At 58.3% G+C, this 20,006-nt stretch overlaps 2 non-coding genes across 2 annotated transcripts; both read left to right on the top strand.

The window, feature by feature from the left end:
• Nucleotides 1-7,998: 7,998 nt before the first annotated feature.
• TRNAQ-CUG lies at nt 7,999-8,070 on the top strand. Its single transcript has one exon. It is a non-coding gene; the product is annotated as a tRNA-Gln (tRNA).
• A 9,142-nt stretch (nt 8,071-17,212) lies between these two features.
• On the top strand, nt 17,213-17,294 carry TRNAS-CGA. The gene has a single exon. It is a non-coding gene; the product is annotated as a tRNA-Ser (tRNA).
• Nucleotides 17,295-20,006: the final 2,712 nt, after the last annotated feature.

Here is a 20,006-nt window from a genome sequence, read left to right as displayed (position 1 = left end):
GCCTCTCAGCAGCCAACTCTTGTGGGAAGGACACTGAGCTGATAGGAGCTCTGGCACAGAGACCAAGGGAGGGGTGTTGCACCCCTTCAGTGAGAGCTGGTCACATTCTGACTCTGGAGGAGGAGGGAAAGGCCATGGCCACATGATGGGGCCAGTATGTACCACAACATGGTTCTTTTATGTGGGATGACTCTGAACATTGACTGATCTCCACTCCCTTGGATTTGAAGAGATGTTTAGTTGTGCACTTGGGAACCTGTAAGGCTGAAGCAATTTTATGGATGGTGACACCACGATTAAAGGGTTTTTTAATGTTGTAGAAATTGTTAAAAACACTGAGCTTAAACAGGAACTGCCTGTTATTAAAGGCTGGTTTCCCCACGTCAGTTCCATAAGCTCTGCTAGAAACACCCTGGCTTTTCTCCTGCCTCAGTGGGAACTGGAGGGAATCGACCCCTGCTGCCCTTGGCTCCAGGCTGGTTTTTCTGGGGAGGGGGCGTGGAATTGATTTGTTTGCTGTTGAGAAGGGAGCCAGGCCAGTTCTCAGGGAACGAGAACTCCCAGCATCTTCCCAGCCCAGCCCAGGCTGCTGCCCTGTCCCAGCCTCTGTTCCCCTGGGGGCCCTGCGTGTTTGACTCTAGAGCAGGCCGGGAGCAGCAGCTGAGGCAGAGGACAGCCTGGGCTGGGCAGATAAGAAGGAGTTTAGTCAGCAAAAAAGGTAAAATGGCAGGGGAGTATTACCTTGGACTCGACGGCATTTCCCCATTGGTCTGTCTGCTTGGGGGCGGGGACAATAACACGTCCTGCTGCATTCGTTATTTCGAAGGGCAGTTTAGAATTTTCATTCTCACACACGGTGCACAAAGCAGGACTCAACCTTTGGCATCAACTAAACAAGCTGCTCACAGATTCTGGCAGCCACAATGAGCATTTGGGTGAGAGCTCAGACCTGCCCCTGTACCAGAGGGAGACGGGTCATCTGTGTCGGGACTGGACCACTGACCTACCCGCTCCTAACTCCCAAATGTTAAGGTGCCACAAGTACTCCTGTTTTTTTTTTCTGTTATCAGTGTCTGTGAGTGTTATTTAAACCATAAGAAAAACCACACTGGGCCAGACCAAAGGCCCATCTAGCTCTGAATCTTGTCTTCTGACAGTAGCCAATACCAGATGCCCTAACAACCCGTCAACAAGGCACCACTGGGAGTGGAACCCAGGATAGTCTGTTTATGAAACAAATGCTTTAAGCCAGCTAAGCCATGGTGCCTGTGGGTGGCTAAATCAGAGTGTCTGCCCACACCTGACTTCCTGCCATCGCCACCAGGGCCTGACAAGCTTTGCTTGTCTTTGGATTCTGCAAAGCAGAGGAGCAGGTGACGTTTTCCTTGCAAGGTGTGTGTGTGTGTGTGTGTGTGTGTGTGTGTGTGTGTGTGTGTGTGTGTGTGAGAGAGAGAGAGAGAGAGAGAGAGAGAGAGAGAGAGAGAGAATCTTTGGCCAGGTCTGCACTACAAAGTTGTTTCAGCAGAATTATATTGCTCAGGTGTGTGAAAAACACACAACACTCTCTCGGTCGGTAGCTTGTGGCTGGAGTACACACTGCAATGCCACGTCTAGTGACGAAACTGCCCTGTTTTGCTGACAAAATAAAACGACTTTGATGAGAGGTCTGGAGCTTTTTGCAGCAAACTTAAATTAACAGAGTAAACACTGCTGTTCATTATATCACCATAACTGGCCTCCTCCAGTATCCCACAATGCCCACCGTGAACTCGCCTGCCCTGCATTCCTGCTACAGAGCCTTGGACCCCTCCCCTTTCATCGCTCCGGGAAGTTCTCACAGCTGAGCCGGTGACCAAACACAAAAGCCTGCTGCTTCCCTCGAGGAGGCTCTTACCTTCTAAACAGGGACTTCTGTTTTCTAGTAAAATCAGGAAAAGGGAAGGAGAAAACTAGAAAGAGGTTTCTCCTGGTGCTCACGTACGTGAACCCGAATACTCTCTCAGTCCTCAAAGAGAGACCTGGAGAAGGAGACTTGCTGAAGCAAAGCCACAGGGGTCTCTGAGGTTTCCCTGGCCCCTCGCCCCTGTCCTGCCTGGCTGATGTCAGCATCTCTCTGTGAGGTCACCACCTCCCCACCACCTTTGACCAATAGTCTGAGGACCTGCAAAAGGCCTTTGTGATGTCACTGCCACACCCCTCCCTTGCTGTGCTAATGTCCTGCCCCTGGCCAGGCACTTTGCAGGTTTGAGCTACTCCCTGTGGATCACCCCACTCAAGGAGCGTTCGTTCTAGGAAGGAAGCCGGCTAGACAGGAAAACACAAGACGCTGCTCCCAATGCTACACTCAGTTTTTCAGAAATTAGTCGAAAATCTAATCTGAGTGTATCTAATCTGACCCCCTGCATATCACAGGCCTCCTGTATGACACAATAGCTACTTTTGGGGCAAACACATCCCAGAAAGGCATCTAGTCTTCATTAAATGACATCAAGAGATGGAGAATCCACCACTTTCCTTGGTAGCTTGTTCCTGTGGTGAAACATCCTCGCTGTTGAATTTTTGTGCCTTAGTTGTAATATGAATTTGTCTCTTTTCACCTTCCAGCCATTGGGTCTTGTTATGCCTTTCTTTGCTAGATTCAAGAGCCCTTTAATACCCAATATTTTCTTTCCATTAAGGCCCTTCAACACTTCAATGAAGTCACCTTTCAATCTTCTTTTGATAAGCTAAACAGGTTGAGGTCTTTCAATAGCTCCCTAGAAGACATTTTTCTCGAGCCCTCAGAACATTTGGTGGCTCTTTGCTGCCCCAGCTCCAATTTCACAACATCTTTTTCAACCTCCTGTGATGTTATTGACATAATCTGTAACTGTATAGATCACTGTTGCGACCACTGTTCTATATTTGCAGCCAATATGGTAGAAATGTTGTCGTGTAAGGGGTCTATGGAGAGGTTCTGATTGGCTGATTATAATTATGCTATCTCTATAGGTGTATCATTTTTGTAGTTGACGTTATGAATATTGGGTCTATGCTGCCCGTATTTCAAACTTGTGCTACGCTTCCGGGGAACACCCCAGCCAGACAAGTTGGTGTCAGTTCTGCCTAGCCTGCTTGATGGCTCATTAAGGACCATCAGCTCTACAATCGACCCATTGAGAGAAGGCAGATACGCCTTGTGCCTCAGCAAGGTATGCAGGGACCTGCCTATGGACAGAACTCTAAGGTTTTTCTATGCCACATGCTGGATAGAGTGTCCTTGAGACAAAGAAAGCAAAGACCACTTGGCAAGAGACTATACAAGGCTGATGCCTCATCTCCATCTTGTCTTCAATCCTGCTTCATACCTCTGGAGGGACTTTGCTACAAACTGAAGCTCTAGACAAAGGACTGAATGACCCATCCCAGCTGTGGATGGACTCCAGAGACTTGATTTGAACCTGCAGTTTATTCCATCACTGCTACAAGCCTGAACCAAGAACTTTGCCATTACTGAATGTGAAGGGTTAAAATCCATCTGCATTTTGTATAACAACCTGGTCTATGGATTTTGCTAGATCTTTTCCAGACCCAAAGTCCAGAGTATGGTCAAGGGACCAGAGGCCTAGCAAATCGTGATCAGCTAAGAGAAAGCTGGGTAAACAGAAAGCCTTGCTTGCTAAGATAGGCCTGGTCAGCAAATTGCCAGGTGTTGGAGCTAAGAACTAAAGAATTGTGTCTTATTCAGAGTTGCAGATTGAACAAAGAATCCCTGTTCCTATTGTGTTAGTCTCTTCTATAGGGAGACGTTCTTCCCACAGATCCAGCCTTGAGTTTATGAGAAGTTGGCCCATGTCAGTATAAGATATGGCATCCTTCCACCTCCCTTCCCAGGGACCATGTAGTAATTTTTTTGGCAGAAGGGGGTTGTAGTGAAAGGAAGTTTGAGAAACCCTGGCATGGAGCATCTCCATTAATGAGCTGCAGTGACATAGAGACAGTGTTTGAAATGTTGACTTGTCCTTAGCCTCTGAATACGTCTAGACTTGGTGCACTGTGGGTGATCTGACACTGAAAGTGCAGCCATGAAGATACCACACACCAGCCTTGGCTTGCTGGCAATAATCAAACCTCCACAGAAAGACACCCATGGTTTTCTAGCCCAGCTCTCTAAGCTCTCAGCCACAACCACTTAACACAGGGGCCTTTCTACACTCTGGTTCTGTTCTCACTGAAGGGTCATTTCCAATGGTTTGCTCAGACCAGCTTCCCCAGCACACTCACTGCTGTGCAGCTCTGTACGTGTGGCCATGGCTGAACAGCAAGAATTCCTGCCCATTTCCCTACTGGCTGGAGCATGGCTAGAGTGTGTTTATGGTTAATGATGCTGCTGTAGATTGTTCATTCCCTGCCTTTGCAATTCAGACAGTCCCTTTTCCCGTCATATCGCCAGCACCTCTGTGATTCCAATAGCAGGTCAGGTTTTCTCTGGGCACTGAGATTTTCAGGAGTTGGTGGCTCCTTTCTTTCCTGGAGTAAACTCAGTTTTTTATTCCATCCTTGAAGTCTCATGGAATAACAACAGCAGCATGAAGAGGAGAGGGAATATCTCACTGCCGGAGGGGATGGGGGGGAAGGTGGCCACATCCCCTCTGTTTGAGCATTGCCATTGCAGGAGAGAAGGTTTCAATGGAATCGAATGCCCTGGCTCAGACAAGAGACACAGGGAGGTTTTGCTGTTCTTGGATCTGTACAAAGGAAATTGTGTTTCTGTGTGAAAATGGGGAGGAAATGAAACACCCACATGCTGGTGCCTAAGGCAGAAGGGTCCCCTAATGGATTAGAACAGGACACGTTCTCAAGCAGCATGTTTCTTACTTTGCCCATCTGTCAGTTTTGATTATTATCGATGGAAATATTTTGCCATTGGGTTTTGTGTTTACACAGAAATTGACATTTACCAACAAATACGTAATTCTTCCAGTCCTGCTGAGTCTGCCGGTGGTGAGTTTAGAAGGACAGAGTCACTCTTCCCACTCCCCATGCCAGGCCTGTGCTCTCCAGAGTGTCAACTTCCCACACAGCTGGGATTCTTCCCTGATCTCCCCTCAGACCTCTGCCCTCCACCCCCACTTCTGGGATCCCCTCCCAACACTGTCCAACTCCCCTGCTGGCCAGTTCCCTTCCCATTCCTTTCATTTCCTGCCTCCCCTCTGAGCAAAAGCTCTGGACTGTTCCCACACTGGGAATTGAATCCAGGCTGCCTGCATGAAAACACCAATAATCCTGGCCACTAGACCATATGGGACTTGCACAAACAACAATCCATTTACACATTCACTAACACATTCATGGGTGGCAAGTTTGTAGAAATTTTGGTGGTGCCCAGAATCCGCCCCCCAACTCCGCCCCCCCAAACTCCGCCCCCACCTGCCTAAGGCTCTGGGGGGGAGGGAGGTCTAGGGTGCAGATCCTGGGCTGGGGATTAGGGTGCAGGAGGGGTGCAGGGTGCAGGCTTTGGGATGGAGTTTGGGTGCAGGCTCTGGGCTGGGGCAGGGGGTGAGTGTGCAGGAGGGGGTGAAGGGTGCAGGCTTTGGGATGGAGTTTGGGTGCTGGTTCTGGGCGGGGGGGGGGGGGGTAGGAAGGGGGAGGGGTGCATGCTCTGGGAAGGGGTGCATGCTCTGGGAGGGAGTTTGGGGATTGGCGGGAGTGCAAGGGTGAGGGCGGTGGGGCGGCGGATGCGGGAGTCCTGATGCAGGCGGGGGCTCAGGGCAGAGGGTTGGGGGGTGGGGTGAGGGCTGTGGGGCTGCGGGGTTCAGGAGGGGGGGGCGCTCAGGGCTGTGGCTGAGGATTAGGGTGTGGGGGAACGAGGGCTCTGTCTGGGGCTGAGGATTAGGGTGCGGGGGGATGAGGGCTCAGGGCTGGAGCTGAGGATTAGGGTGCAGGGGGATGAGGGCTCTGGCTGGGGCTGAGGATCAGGGTGCGGGGGGATGAGGGCTCAGGGCTGGGGCTGAGGATTAGGGTGCGGGGGGATGAGGGCTCTGTCTGGGGCTGAGGATCAGGGTGCGGGGGGATGAGGGCTCAGGGCTGGGGCTGAGGATTCGGGTCAAGGGGGATGAGGGCTCTGGCTGGGGCTGAGGATTAGGGTGCGGGGGGATGAGGGCTCTGGCTGGGGCTGAGGATCAGGGTGCAGGGGGATGAGGGCTCTGGCTCGGGCTGAGGATCAGGGTGCGGGGGGATGAGGGCTCTGGCTGGGGATGAGGATCAGGGTGCGGGGGGAGCAGAACCAGGGCTATGGCTGATCTGTGGGGCACCAGGTGAGTGGCAGAGGCTTCAGGTGCTGAGAGTTTGCCTGACCCCTCAGGGACACAGTGTGAGGGGGTGTCCCAGGGATCTCTGTGAAAGGAGCAAAACAGAATTTACTTGGGGTGGGGAGAGAATTGAGAGTGTCTCAGGGGGTTGTACAGAGGTATTGCCCGGGTGAGAGACTGGCTAAAACACAGGCCTCACTGTGAGCAGGATTTGAACCTGCACAGGGGAACCCTATTGGAGTTCGACTCCAACACCTTAACCACTCAGCCATCAGCACAAAAATGCCCCAATGCCAGAGAAACTGGTAAAGAATCCCAATGCCCAGGCGTGAAGTCATCTGATCTACAGAATTCCCACCGCAAACCTGGCTCCCAAAGCACAGGGGGGGATTGGGGGTTTGTTCTCTTTGCTTAGCCATGTGCAGTCGCACAGAGAGCGCGTTTAACAGTCTCCCCTCCCACAGAGCGGGAAGGGGAAATGATTCTCAACTTGGAGCCTGATGTAGGGTGACCAGACTTCCCAATTTTAACGGGACTGTCCCGATATTTGCCTGTTTGTCCCGCGTCCCGACCGATGTTTGGTCGGGACACTGGACAAACAAACAATTTTGCTCTCTGCTCCGGCACACAGGCAGAGCCCGGAGGGACACTCGCCCCTCCGACTCCGCCCCCTTCTTCCCCCATTGGATCCCTCCCCAAATCCTCGCCCTGGCCCTGCCTCTTCCCCAAGCAGGCGGCATCCTCCTCCCTCCCAGGTTTGCACACGGGCCATGGCCAGGAGCACAGCATGGAGGCTGCTCCAGCCCTGGAGCCTGCGGGGCAGCGCAGTGGGGCTGGGGGCAGTGGGGAGCGGGCAGGACCCATGTGGGTGGGGGGCAGAGACACACATGGGGCAGACACGCTTCTGCCAGGAGGGCCCGGGCCCGGCTGCCTGGTTCGCCCCTTGCCCGGGAGCTGCAGGAGGGACCTGGAGTGCAGCTCGGCTGCAGAGCTCGGAGCCCAGGCTGGGCCCAGGAGCGAGGGGACAGGGGAGCTGGGGGTGTATCAGGGGTCGGAGCCGAGACTTGGGTGGAGACGGGGCTGTGCCACTGCCGCCTGGCGGGGGAGGGGGGAGCCTCCGGCTTTATTTTTTTTTTTTTTTGCTCTGCCCCCGCGTCCCGATATTTCATCTTTGACATCTGGTCACCCCAGCCTGATGTGAATGAGGATGTCTGGACCAAGGGGCCAGGGACTGGCCTTTGCTAGAGAAACCACTGTCAAGTTTTAGCCAGTTAGGACAAGTCAGCAAATAAGAACAACCTCAGGTCTCAGTAACTGCTGCAAAGTCCTACAGGGAGCAGTTTCTGGCACTACACCTGCGCAGCTCTGCTCCCCGGCTCTTCTCGGGCTCCTGCTCTCTCCTTAGCTCCGCCCCACTCTGGCCCAGGCAGTTCCAGCTCCCACGGAGGATGGGACCCCCTGGCCTGGTGACTCCCTCATTACACTGCCTGGCCTGTCAGTGCGGCTAACTTGGAGCTTTGGCCTCTCCCCATTGCCCCAGGGGACTGTCAGTCTCAGGGTCCTGATTTCCCATTGGCCCTTCCCCCTTCTATTGGGACTGGGAACTAGCCAACCAAACCTCCCACTAAGCTTTAGTAAGGGGCCAACAGTCCCTTACATGAGCCAGCCCCGTGAGGGTCACCACTGTGCAGAGAAAGCAGCACAAGCTGGTCCCATGGTGTAACGGGCAGCACTCAGGACTCTGAATCCTGCAATCTGAGTTCAAATCTCAGTGGGACCTTATGTTGGCTTGTGGTAAAGCTCCCAGTGCTCAACTTCCTTGTCTCCAGCTGTCTAAGAGCCAATCTTTCCCCTCCTGCTGTGTGACTCGCCCACTGGAGCTAGGTCTTGGGTTGTGATGGCCAAAATTGGTTGGGGCTCTAGAACTTGTGACCCTGATTCCTGTGGTTTGACCAGGTGGTTGGGATTCTTGCTGCTTCACATGAGGCCCACAAGTTTGGCCATTTTGCTTGCAGCCACGTTACCTCTTGTCCACCTGGCACTTGAAGGAAGGAGGGCCAGGGCCAGGCTTCATAGTCAGGGCTAGGCAGGAGGGAGGCAGAGTCCCAGGCTGGAGCCCAGCACCTCTCCTCCTCTGGGCACCTAGAGCAGAGGCAGCTGGTGCTGACAGCTCCAAGGGAAGGCTTAAAAGCTACAGAGCAACCGAGGGCAGGGCCAGAGGAGGAGAGGACCATGCCTATGTGTGGCCAGCAGACGGCCACAAAGACACTCGGTCAGCCTGCTCCCTGGCATGGCAAACCCCTACTGAAGACGTGCTTAATCCACTTGCTGATCAGGAGGAAAACCTGTCAAAATCTGTGTGCGAGGAGAACCCACTTGGCTCGGAAGGAGCGAGGAAAAAGAGCAAGTGAACAAAATAACTTGTGACAGAGCAAGCGAAAAGAACGTGAAAGGCAGAGAAAGAAATAAAGGGAGAGAAAAAATATTAGAAAAAGAAGGAAAGAAAGGAAGAGCGTGAAAGGCAGAGGGGAAAAAAGAAAGCAAGAACATACAAGCTAGAGAAGGAAAGGAATGAAAAAGAACGAATGAACCACAAGCGCTAGTTGAAGCTGGAATGGGAGAGTCAGAGAAAGGACAGACTGACCCGTTAAGTAAGGTTGCACCCCCAGATTCTCCATGTTGGGGGAACAGGCCTCCCATTTCAGTCCTGGCCCTGCTTGGGGGGACCATCCATAGGTGCCTATTGGTACCCCCATGCTCTGAGCAGGGGACAAGCCCCCCCCATACCCTCCCCTCGGGACATGGGCTCTCCCCAATCCTGACCCCTTCCCTTCACGCTCCTGGGAATGGGGAAGGTGGGGAAAGCCGTGTGCTGAGCAGCACCATGGGTGTCTCTCTGGGGCGAAGGAAGAGGATATTTTTGTACCAGAAGGAAAGAGCAGGGGCGGGGCGTTTGTGGGCAGGCGCACACCAGAGAGAGGAACTGAACGCAGCCCAGCGTGAGCCCAGTGCCAGTTGGAGCCGAGACGCCCGTACCTGGAGGACCATCTGCAGAACCTACCTTGATGGTGCCGTCCATCACCGCTCCCACATGGAGCTTCCCACCTAGACCTGCCTGGACGAGGTGAGGTGGTGCACTGGCAAAGGGGGCTGTGTGTGTGTGTGTGTGTGTGTGTGTGTGTAATAGTTTGGGACGTGAAGGCACAAACTGCTGGGGCTGGTTTCCTGTTGGTGTGAGCTTTATTTTTTTTCTCTCATCTTCTTGTTTTAGGGCTAGGGCTGGGTGGCTTCCTGCGCTGCCGTTGACAAGGGCAGCGGCACCAGGGGCTCAGGGTGCCGAATCGGGAGGGGAAGGGTGCGGGAGGTCACAGGGATGAGAATCACATTTAGCCCTTGCACGGTAATGGTGGTGCACTCACTGCCACATCTTTTAGTATCACGACTATTTATCTGTACAACAGCAGCACCTTCAGAGACCGGCGCAGAATCAAGGCCCCCGTTGGGCCAGGCGCTGCCCAGACACAGCGAGAGACAGGCCATGCCCCAGAGAGTTTACAGGCTCCACACCCAAAAAGTGGGAGGAGAAACAGAGGCCCAGTATCACACAGCAGCACTGAGAATAAAACCCAGGAGTCCTGGCTCCTCCTGCTCTAACCACTAGACCCCACTCTGCTCCCAGAGTTGGGGACAGAACCCAGGAGCCCTGGCTCCCCACAAGGGCGGGAGTGGGGTCTAGGGGTTAGAGGAATGGAAGATGGGTGTCAGGACTCCTGGGTTCCAGTCCCAGCGCTGGGGTTAGAGTGGAGTCTCATATGTTAGCACAGGTGAGACTGGGAGCCAGGACTCCTGGGTTCTTCCCATCCCCCCCAAACCATCTTGCACAGCAGGAGGGAGCTGGGCAGGAAGTGGTGATGGGGTTAAAAACTACCAAGAAATGCAAACCCTTGAAGGAGCCTGTGCCAGACAATCCAGCACGAGGGGAGAGGATATGTGGCTGGGGAGGAAAAGCCTTGGGCTGCACGGGCGGAGCGCAGAGCAGGGGTGACACCCCAGAAACCTGCAGCAAAGGGATGGATAGGTGGGGTGGGTGGATAGAAGAGGCAGCGAGACTAAAATCTAAAAGGGGAGTGTGGAGTCTAGTGGTCAGAGCGGGGGGGGGGGGCGGGGTTGGTGGTCAGAATTACTGGGTTCTATCTCCAGCCCTGGGAGGGGAGTGGGGTCCAGTGGTTAGAGTGTGTCAGGGGGAGAGCCAGGACTCCTGGGTTCTCTCCCTGGCTCTGACTCTCTTGTGCAATCCCTCGGCAGTTACCCAACTCACCAGCGTGTGGGAGCGAGGGGCTGGGGCCGGTTGTGACACAGCCCAGAGTCCCATACTGCCCCTTTGTTACCCAACCCGGGGCAGGGTGGGGGATGGCCTGGGAGACCCGCTAAGAAAGGCGCTTCTGGTGGGTCTGTGTGTGGGTCACGCTGCCCCCTGCTGGATAGACCCCTCTAGGTCAGAACCAGTCTCAGCCCGGGTCAGACCCTGGGAGCCCAGCCCCCTCTGTCGCCATGGCCATGTCTATTGGTCTCCTGGAAAGGTCCGTTCTCATGGGTAGCTGTCCAGTGGCAGTGAGTTCCACAGGCCTCGGCACACGCTGTGTGGGGCAGGAAGTCCTTGTGTTGGGAGCAGTGGGAGTGAACTGTGTGTGGTTGTGTCTCTGAGCACAGTTGTGAATATTCTGGTGTGTGTGTGATTGTGAGTGTGGCTGGGGGTGTGATCGTTTCTCTCTTTGCGGGTTGGGCTAGCATGCCTCTCTGGGTGTGTTGTGTGTGAGTGTTTTTGGGATTGTCTGAGTCCCTTTGTGCGTCAATGTGTGTGTGTGTGTCACTTGCTGCTGGATACAAAATCCTGCAAAGCCACCCCCCCCACACACACACACAGCGGGGCTCAGCCCCACCAGCAGGGGGCAGCAGGGACACACACGTCTCTCCTGGGCCAGCGTGGACAATTTCCCATCACGACCCGGCACAGTGCTGGTGCCCCCACACGGGGGTGGGCAGCGACCGGGCGGGGGGGCAGATGTGCTGGATTCAGAAGGAAGCACTTTGGGAAAATCAGTCAAGGCCCTTAGCAGAGCTGGGACACCGACCCAGTGACCCCTGCACCACCCTGGGAGGGGAGTGGGGTCGAGTGGTCAGAGCAGGGAGGGGGCTGGGCACCAGGACCCCTGGGTTCTATCGCTGGCACTGGGAGTGGAGGGGGTCTAGAGCAGGGGGACTGGGAGCCAGGACGTTCCATAGGGGAAACTGTTTTTTTCTGTACTTCCCTCCCTAGAGATCCCAGCCCAGCCCCCTAATGGAGAGTGAGTGGGAGCTGGGGAAGTTACTCCCCGACATGATTCAACCTCCCCTCCACCATGGGCTGTGACATCATGGACCCCTCCCTCCCCAAGGCAGACAGTAGAAGCCCCGCCCCCCAGAGAAGGGGGGGGGGTCTAGTTGCACCCACAACAATCCCACTCATGGTTGCAAAGAAACCCCCACAAACCACTGCTAGGACAGGATCTGCTGCTTTCTTTTCACCATGAGCTGCTCCCGGCCAGGCACCACACCCCAGTCACACGCCTTTGGTCACTATGCAGCTCAGTGGCAATCACTGCCCCGAAGTGACTCCGGCGCAGGCACCCACAGCACGAACTCCCCACACCGGATTCTGTCCACACGCAGAGAATTCTCTCCGCCGGGCTCCTTCGGTTCCTCTCGCTGCTCCCCGTCCTGCCGCCAGACACTGCTCATCTGCATAACCCCGCCCATGGACACGTGACACCTTCTGTTGTTTCGGTCTCCAGTGAATGAGTCGCCTGCAGAGAGTGAACACGTCACCGCACGTCACAGCCGCCGGGCGGGGATTGTCTGTGAGCCCGACGCTGGGGGCGGGGCTTCAGGGAGTGACCCAGCCCCATAGACAGACTGGGGCAGGGAGACATTGGGGGGAGGGATGAGGGGATGGGGGGAGAAGGGGGAAGGGAGAGCCCCAGCCCCACTGGGCCCCAGCGGGTTATTGGGGGCAGGGGCGGGTATGGAGGTGTGAGTGACCCAGCCCCATAGACCCCTAGAGGCATCGGGATATGGGGGGGTAGGAGAGGGGATGGCAGAGGAGATACCCATCTCCATAGACCCCCAGAGGCAGGAAATGAGGAGAAGGGGAGGGAGGATCCAGCCCTATAGACCTGTAGGGGCCGGAAGCTATTGGGGGCAGGAGGGGAGAAGGGGGGTTGGCAGAGACCCAGCCCGGGGTGCAGGGGAAATGGGGTGGTTTGGAGGGAACTGGGGAGGAGAAGAGACACAGGGCAGGACACATGTTGGGATAGGGAAACTGACTCACTCCAAATACATGCGGAGCAGGGCAGGGCGGAGGCAGATCATGCTGGTCCCAGGGTAATTTCGGGGGGTTCTGATTCCCCACTCAGCCGGGGGGCTCCCCTCTGGGCTGAGGAGACCTGGAGTGGGACGGGTGCAGGGGCTGTGTGTGTGTGTGTGTGTGTGTGTGTGTCAGGCTGGGGGAGCTGCCTGGGCAGAGGGGCTAGAACCAGGGGCGGCTCCAGGCACCAGCACACCCAGTGCCTGGTTGGGGAGCAAGCTGCAGGGGGCTCTGCTGGTCACCACTAGGGCAGCAGGCATCCCAGCCCCTCCCCCACTCTACCCCCCTCGCCCCACTCCCCTCCCAGAGCAGGGGAGAACCCAGGAGTCCTGGCTCCCAGCCCTGCCCCTCCCCCCCTCTACCCCCCTCGCCCCACTCCCCTCCCCGAGCGGGGGGAGAACCCAGGAGTCCTGGCTCCCAGCCCGCACCTCCCCCACTCCCCTCCCAGAGCTGGGGGAGAACCCAGGAGTCCTGGCTCCCAGCCCTGCCCCTCCCCCGTATTTCCATATGGCTCAATCCAACCGCCCCCCCCACCCCCTCGTCGGGAGAGAGGTGGCCACGGGAGAAGCTGGGGGGGAGGGGGCGCTGGGGGCGGGGTGTGGCGCTGCGGGGGGCCGGGGTCTTGGGGTAAGGGGCGATGCAGGGGCAGGGATTAGAGGAACAGGTGGTGCAGGGGTGGGGTCTTTGGGAATTGTGCGGACCGGGCCCCTGGGGTATGGGGGGGGGCTGGGGCGGGGTCCCAGGGGATGGGGCGGGGCAGGTGCGGGGTCCCAGGGGGAAGGTGCGGGGTCCCAGGGGAAGGGACGGTGCAGGGGCGGGGTCCCAGGGGAAGGGGCAGGGCAGGGGCAGGGTCCCAGGGAAGGGGCGGTGCAGGGCGGGGTCCCAGGGGAAGGGCAGGGTCCCAGGGGAAGGGCGGTGCAGGGGCGGGGTCCCAGGGGAAGGGGCGGTGCAGGGGCGGGGTCCCAGGGGAGGGGCGGTGCAGGGCGGGGTCCCAGGGGATGGGGCGGGGCGGGGGCGGGGTCCCAGGGGGGAAGGGGCGGTGCAGGGGCGGGGTCCCAGGGGAAAGTGTGGGGCAGGGGCGGGGTCCCAGGGGAAGGGGCAGGGCAGGGGCAGGGTCCCAGGGGAAGGGCAGGGTCCCAGGGGAAGGGGCAGTGCAGGGGCGGGGTCTCAGGGGAAGGGGAGGTGCAGGGGCGAGGTCTCAGGGAAGGGGCGGTGCAGGGGCGGGGTCCCAGGGGGGAAGGGGCGGGGCAGGGGCGGGGTCCCAGGGGGGAGGGGCGGTGCAGGGGCGGGGTCTCAGGGGGAAGGGGCGGTGCAGGGGCGGGGTCCCAGGGGAAGGGGCAGGGCAGGGGCGGGGTCCCAGGGGAGGGCAGGGTCTCAGGGGAAGGGGCAGGGGCAGGGTCTCGAGGAGAAAGGGAAGCTCAAGGGTGGGAACTCAGGGAAGGGGCCATGTGGGGTGGGTCCTTGGGAAAGGGTGCAGGGAGGGTGTATTGGGGGCAATGTGGGAGTGGGGACTCGGGGAAGGGGCAGAGCGAGGGTGAGGTATTGGGGAAAAGGGGCAATGCGAGGTGGTGCCTTGCAGGAAGGGGTGGGGCAGGGCAGGACTTCAGGAAAGGGGCGGGGATTAGGGGAACAGGCGATGTGAGGGCAGGACCAGCGGGGGGGGCACAGCGGGGGGGGCAGGGCTTTGGGGAAAGGGGGTGCAGGGGGCAGGGCTTTGGGGGCGGGCCCAGCGAGGGGGCGGGGCTTTGCGGGCGGGCACAGCGGGGGGTGCAGGGGCGGGGCTTTGTGGGGCGGGCACAGCGAGGGGCGGGGCTTTGTGGGGCAGGCACAGCGAGGGGTGCAGGGGCGGGGCTTTGGGGCAGGCACAGCGGGCGGGGGCTGGGAAGGACTCATTCCGGCCAGGGGCGGGTCTGTCCGGGGGTGACGCTGTCCCTGCAGCGGGTGTTTAGAGCCGGGCTCCCCCGGGGAGGGGGCGGGGCCGGGGGCAGCGGGAGTCGGGGGGTGACACGCGGCCGGTGCCTGGGCCCGGCGGACCCACCCAGACCCGCTCACACCCAGCCGGGGGGAGGGGGGGTTACAAGGGGCGCCGGGAACATCCCGCGGGGCGGACACGGGGATCCAGCCCCCGCACAGAGCCGGACCCGGCCCCGCCCCGCCAGGGGGGGCGGGAGGCGTTTCGACGGCGGGAGCTTCGCCCCCCCTGCGCGCTCCCGCCCCCGCTGCTTTGTGCGGGGGGTGAAAGGGGCGAAGCGGCGCAGCACGTTCCTGCGCGGGGCAGCGTCACACCCTGCACGGGGGGGCGGGGCCGGGGCTCTCTGGGGGCGGGGCGGGGATGAGGAGTTGCGTTGCGGGGGGAGGTGTCAGGTGGACCCAGGGACCCGCCCTCACCTGGGCTGGGGAGGACGGAGGCGCCCCGGGGCAGGCTGGGAGTTGTAGTTCCTGGCTCGTCTCAGAGCGGAAGTGACGGACAGTTGCTCAGACAACGCCCCCTCCCTGTGCACTCTGGGAAGCGTAGTTCTCCCTTTCACACACGCGGCCTCTATTGGAGGAGGGGCCGTAACTCGTCACTTCGCCGCGCCCCTCCCTGATTGGCGGAGAGAGCGCGGGACAGAGACTCGGCGCGTGGGGAGGCCCGGTTCCCCATGCTTCGCTGCCCCCCCCGGGCGCGCGCGGCGGCCGTTGGGATTCGAATCCCGCCTGGGATCCGGGCTGGGGGGGGCACAGGGCAGAGGCAGCGCGGAGTGAAAGGGCTTCACCCCCCCCCCCCAGCTGGGCCTGGGGGGCAGCAGCGGGGGAGAGGGCTCAGCCCCGCCCTCCTCCTCCCCCTCTGTAGGGCCCCAACAGCCCCTTCAAGCCCCCCAACCTGCCCCCCCAAGTCCCTCTGTCCTCTGTTGTGACCCTCACGCCAGCCCCACCCCCATCTGTGGGGATCCCTCGGCCCCCAGCGTCCCCTCCCCCACCCTGTCCGATCTGCCCGGCCTTTCCCTTCACCCCTGCCCTCCTCCTCCTCCTCCTCCTCCCCGTCCTCAGTGCGACCCCAAACTCCTCCTCTAGCCCCACCCCGACATCCTCCTCAGCACCCTGCCCCCTTCCTCCTCCTCCTCCCCATCCCTGTCCTCAGCGCCCTGCCCCTAACTGCCTCCAGCCCATTTCCCCATGGCTGGGCCCCACTTTCCCATCCCCCCACTGCCCCAGTCCATCCCCAGGGTGTGAGGTTCCTCATCTCCAATCTCTGCTGCCCCCCAACCTGCCGGGTTCCCCTTTTCAGCTACTGTGGGGTCCTCCAACCTGCCCCCACCCATCCACTCTGGGCTCTAAATCCCACATTCCCACAATGCCCCTTGGTAACCCCACCCTCCTCTATCCCTAATCCCCCTCGTCCCTTCCCGGGGTCCTCCTGGACACCCCAACCTGATCCGGCCCCCACATACATCCCAGTCCCTCATTCACACGCTGAGCTAGTCCTTCAGGGGCCCCCACGGCCCCCCAAACTCCTCCATCCATGAGCCCCGTGGGCCTGTGGCCGGGAAGTGGGGGAAGCTCCCACTTTGGCTGGGCTGGGTGTGGGTGTTAATCATTTCCTGGCTTGTGTGTGCTGAGCTCACAAAGGGTTTTTGCGCCCTCGGGGTGGGGGGTGGTTTTGGCCGAAGGTGACGTGCTTTGGTAGCCCTGTAGATGCTGCGTGGTGTCTGGAATGGGGCGTGTGTGTTCCCATCATGCCCCTTCCCCTCTGCCTGCAGAGCTGAGGACAGACAGGTCTGAGGAGTGTGTCTGCCTCACGTGTCTCCCCGCCCCCCACCCACATGGGTCCTGCCTGCTCAGCACAGCCCATAGCCCCACTGCGCTGCCCTCCAGGCTCCAGGGCTGGAGCAGCCTCCATGCTGCGCTCCCGGCCATGGCCATGGCCCGTGTGCAAACCTGGGAGGGAGGAGGATGCTGCCTGCTTGGGGAAGAGGCAGGGCCAGGCGAGGATTTGGGGTGGGATCAATGGGGCAGTGAGGGGTGGGGATGGGGGCAGGGCCAGGGCGGGATTTGGGGAGGGATCAATGGGGCAGTGAGGGGTGGGGCTGGGGGCAGGGCCAGGGTGAGGATTTGGGGAGGGATCCAATGGGGGAAGGAGGGGGCGGGGTCGGGGGGTGAGTGTCCCTCCAGGATCTGCCTGTGTGCCGGAGCAGAGGGCAAAATTATTTGTTTGTCCAGTGTCCCGACCAAACATCAGTCGGGACGTGGGACAAACAAGCAAATATCGGGACAGTCCCGATACAATCAGGACGTCTGGTCACCCTACATCAGGCTCCAAGTTGAGAATCATTTCCCCTTCCCGCTCTGTGGGAGGGGAGACTTTTAAATGCGCTCTCTGTGCGACTGCACGTGGCTAAGCAAAGAGAACAAACCCCCAATCCCACCTGTGCTTTGGGGGCCAGGTTTGTGGTGGGAATTCTGTAGTTAGATAACTTCACACCTGGGCATTGGGATTCTTTACCAGTTTCTCTGGCATTGGGGCAGTTTTAGGCTCAGAGCTGTGATGGCCGAGTGGTTAAGGCGTTGGAGTCGAAATCCAATAGGGTTCCCCTGCGCAGGTTCAAATCCTGCTCACAGCGAGGTCTGTGTTTTAGCCAGTCCCTCACCCGGGCAATACTTCTGTCCAACCCCCTGAGACACTCTCAATTCTCTCCCCCACCCCAAGGAAATCCTGTTCTGCTCCTTTCATAGAGATCCCTGGGACACCCCCTCACCCTGTGTCCCTGAGGGGTCAGGCAAACTCTCAGCACCTGAAGCCTCTGCCACTCACCTGGTGCCCCATAGATTAGCCCTGGTTCTGGCTCCTCTCTCTAGCTTGTGAAAGGAGCTGAGTCAGCGACTCCATGGGAGCTACAGGGCTGCAGAACCAGCAGAGAAAAAATAGGTGCTCAGTGCCCACTGGCAGCCAGCTCCCGCCCCCACTACAGGCCTTGCCGACAAGCTCCTCCTCTTCCCCTTCAGCCCCTCCCACCTGCCAGTGATCAGCTGTTCAGTGGGGTGCAGGAGGCGCTGGGCAGGGAGGGGGAGGAGAAGGGACAGTAAGAGGTGGGGGAGGGAGAGGAATGGGGCAGGAAGGTGCAGGCCAGGAAGAGATGGGACAGGGGTGGGGGCTTGGGGGAAGGGGTGGAGTGAGTGCAGGGCCTGGTACAGAAAGGGGGGGGGATTTGTCCTGGGCCCTGCACCCCTCTAGGGCCGGCCCTGCAGGGAAGCACCAACTCTCACAGTGACAATACAACTGACCAGCATTGCGGGGGAGGCTGAGGGAGATCTGCACTCACCAGGTCTCTTCTCTCCCCCAGGGTGAGCCAGACACTGCTCTCCCCTGGCTCTCACTCTAGCAGCTGGACGCCAAGGAGCCATTTCCCCACAGGAAGTGCATTGAGTGCCCCTGTGGTGCTGGGGGGCTGGCGCTGCTGCTGCCTGTGGGGCTGGCAGGGGGGCTGATGTCTGCACAGACTCTCAGCTGCCAGGCCGGAGGGGACACTTGGGACCTTACCAGACTGGCTCAGTGAAGATGGGGAGTTGACAGAGCAATACAGACGCTCTCCAGAGCACGGAGCAGCAGCCGCCCATGCAGCCAGGCAATGAGCATTTCCCACAGCCTGGAGCCGAGGGGGAGGCGGCAGCTGCTGTTCCAGCTCCTCGGGGACAGGCCCTGTCAGCCAACAGCCACTTCTTACTCCCCACAGCTAAGGGCGCTGGGTTCCTCCGGTGGGGGTGTCGGGGACTCGAACCCCAACAGCGAAGTTCGTTGTCTGACCGCAGAGTTACAGACAACACCAGCAAGGTCCATAACAAAAGTTCTTTATTGATAAGTGCACGTATCAGTAAAGAACAGCTCGTATCCGAAAAGAACCAGCCCCCCCCAACAGCTTAGTATTAGCTTATATAGACAGTTTTATTACGTCATAAATTATTCACTTCACACAACCCATATCCCACCCCCTTTTGGTTAGTAACAAACCCTAATAACAAAGCACATCTGTCTTTCTTTATAATGTAAGCAAGTTGTGATGCCCCAGCAACTTTCTTATCAGCATAGTTGCCAAGCACCAGACACTGGAAGACAGGAGTTAACGCAGCTGGTAACTTGAGGAATGCACCTCCCTTTCGTATCTCACTTTTTCCCAGGGCTTTATGAAACATGCTGACTTCAGTCAGATTGACATAACTGGTTTTGTGCTACATCTTTATTCAGGCCTAACAGGGGTGTGGAGCAGCCGTTCGTTTTCCTGTCCTTTTTGTGTGCAACTGCTGACAAAAACATCCCAGACAGAGAAGCAACAGGCCAAAGAGCTGTCACACAGCTGCTAAAGTAGCTCAGCTGGGAGAGCGTTAGACTGAAGATCTAAAGGTCCCTGGTTCAACCCCAGGCTAAGGCAGGTCCTTTCATCCCCTTTGTGCAGGAGGTGGTTTGTTCTCTGGGAGCACAACCAGAGGTGGCAGGCATGTATAACCTTTTGGTGGTGCCTCCCCCCCCGCTCCCGCCCTGTAAGCCGATATAAAATGAAGCTACAACACGTTGGCACCACAAGATTACAAGGGTCAATTAAAAGTGGAAAGTCAGAAGCAGCACTTGCCTGCTTCAATAGACGGTATTATATTTTGCTGCACAGACTGAGAGGCAAGGAAACAGAGGGGCAGTCAGTGCTCAGGGAGGAGAGAGGTCAGTGATTCACACCCAACAGGGGACACTGTCTTTTTGAGGTGAGTGCAGCTGGCTTGGGACGGTGCTGACGATGGATAGAAAAGAGTCTGGAGTCAATGACAGACGAGACCACAGAAGGGGAAGGGGAATGGCAGCCCCACAGAAGGTCCTGGGTGCTCAGATGCCCCAGTTATTGCACCCTGGCCTGTCACAGAGAGAGAAAAGACCCAGCGGGACCCAGCCCCCCTACAGTGATCCCATGGACAAGAACCTGGCTGGGAGTGGGGTGAAGGTTCCCTGTGGGCAAAGGGGAGCTGAAATCCCTCAGTGTCCTGGAGTTTAAGCAATGGAAGCTTCAAACCCTGCACGGGTGTGGGCTGAGGTGCATCAGCAGAAGGTTGGGCTGGACGGGGCGGCAGGTTTGTACAATTTTTGGTGGTGCCCAGAATGGGACCAAGTCCTGCCCCCCCACACACACCTGCCTAAGGCTCTGGGAGGGAGTTTGGGTGTGGGAGGGAGAGGGGCTGGGCTCTGGGAGAGTTTGGGTGCAGGGTCTGGACTCAGTCAGGGGGTTGTGCTGCAGGAGGGTGTGCAGGGGTCAAGCTCTTGGAGGGAGTTTGGGTGCAGGTGTGGGGTCTGGGTT

This window comes from Mauremys reevesii, linkage group 23 (assembly GCF_016161935.1).
Source record: "Mauremys reevesii isolate NIE-2019 linkage group 23, ASM1616193v1, whole genome shotgun sequence".
In the NCBI taxonomy this organism is placed as follows: domain Eukaryota; kingdom Metazoa; phylum Chordata; order Testudines; family Geoemydidae; genus Mauremys; species Mauremys reevesii.
The sequence above is the reverse complement of the archived record's forward strand: the minus strand, read 5'-3'. Positions and strand labels throughout refer to the sequence as shown.